The sequence below is a fragment of the Echinops telfairi genome, unplaced genomic scaffold, assembly GCF_000313985.2.
Source record: "Echinops telfairi isolate 266 unplaced genomic scaffold, ASM31398v2 ScPeMD7_7469;HRSCAF=8507_1, whole genome shotgun sequence".
In the NCBI taxonomy this organism is placed as follows: domain Eukaryota; kingdom Metazoa; phylum Chordata; class Mammalia; order Afrosoricida; family Tenrecidae; genus Echinops; species Echinops telfairi.
The window spans coordinates 45,668,262-45,669,933 of NW_022111373.1; positions in this window are offsets into that span (position 1 = coordinate 45,668,262).

Consider the following 1,672-nt stretch of genomic DNA (forward strand, 5'->3'; position numbering starts at 1 on the left):
TCATCATACAAATTCAACTGAAACATTCTTGATTTGGTAGCATTTTGTTTATTTTATTTATGTGTTTGTTTGTTTGTTTGTTTGTTTTTTCTCTGCCACCAAGTCCATTCTGACTCATAGCAATCCCATAGGACAGAATAGAATAGCTCCTGTGGTTTCTCAGGCTATAAATATTTACTGGCATATAAAACTTCATCTTTCTCCTGACTTGCTAGTGTAGCAGAGGTAAAAATTTTTATATAAACTTTGTTACTCTGTTAAAATAACTTTAAAACAAAGTTCGGTAGCAATGGTTCAGATCCAAGTGAGGAGTGGACCACTGAGCAGCAAATATGGTTTCTGCAAGATTGCTTCCATGCTAAGATTCTTCACTGAGAACAGTTGGGGACATATACTTTATGAGTGCGAGCCACCTGATAAGACAAATCCTTAAAATGGCATCGTGATAATCAGTGTTACAATAGGTAAAATGAGAAATGAGAAATAAATTAATTAGAATACTATAAAATTAGAAAAATGCCAATATAGTAATTACATGCTCATCACTTGTAAAATTGAAGGTGTACGCTCTTGTTCAAAATTCTTCTGTAATCCAGCCATCCTTTGTTCTTGCCCATACTGGAGCAGTTGTCTGGATTTCTCCTCTTTTTCCATCTGTAAGGTAAATAATAAAAATGAAAAGTAGGAAGTCAAATTTTCATTTTTTAGGGAATGGGAATTAAGTCTCCTGGCTTTTAAGAACATGTTGAGCTCTGAAGTCTTACTTGCTGGACCTTAACTGCATTACACTACTGAGAGAAGCCCTGATGGTTTCATGGTCATGTGTTGGGCTGCTAACAAGAATAGCAGCAGTTCAAAATCACCAGGGACTCCGTGAGAGAAAGACAAGGCTTTCTAATACTGTAAAGAGTTACAGTATTAGAAACTCACAGGGCCAGTTCTACTTAGGAGTTGGCTGGAGGTAGGCATAGACTTGATGACAGTAAGTTTGTTTGTTTATGCCTATATTATAAGTTGCTTGTGATATGTCAAACATTTAAAGAATATATGAATACATATGTGTATATTAATCAATTATATAAATAATATGTAGGCATAAATAATATTTTGATAAGTGACTAGCACACTGAAAAGTCTAAATAAGGAATTTTTATGTTATGATGTTTATATTCATTACATAGGCATGTATTTGATGATTTATCTTTTATGCTATCAATTTTGACTATACTCAAAATTATATGGAAAAAAATTGACTAGTTAAACAAGTAGTGATTTAGTTACTTTTCTTTACCATTAAAGTCTCCCCTGATTGGTAAGAAAATATTACATCGATCATTTTTAGCTCAAGAGCCTTTGGATGTAACTGTGATTTATGATCTGCAATGGAACGGTAGCCAAATATTTAAACACATCTACACTTAAGCCATTTGTTTATGGCTAAATACCAGATGTTATATATTTGAAAATTCATATTTACTGAAAGTGCCTTAATACTTGCACTTAGTGCACTTACAACACTGCAGTTGACCGAAACGAAAGAAAGAAGGAAAAGTACAGACAAAGCATGTTCCTGAGTCATGGACAGAGAAAATCCATTCCATCCATTCTCTCGGGATGTTGAACATTATGTCCTGGAAAGGAAAAACAGAAAAAGGGAAATATAATGATACAT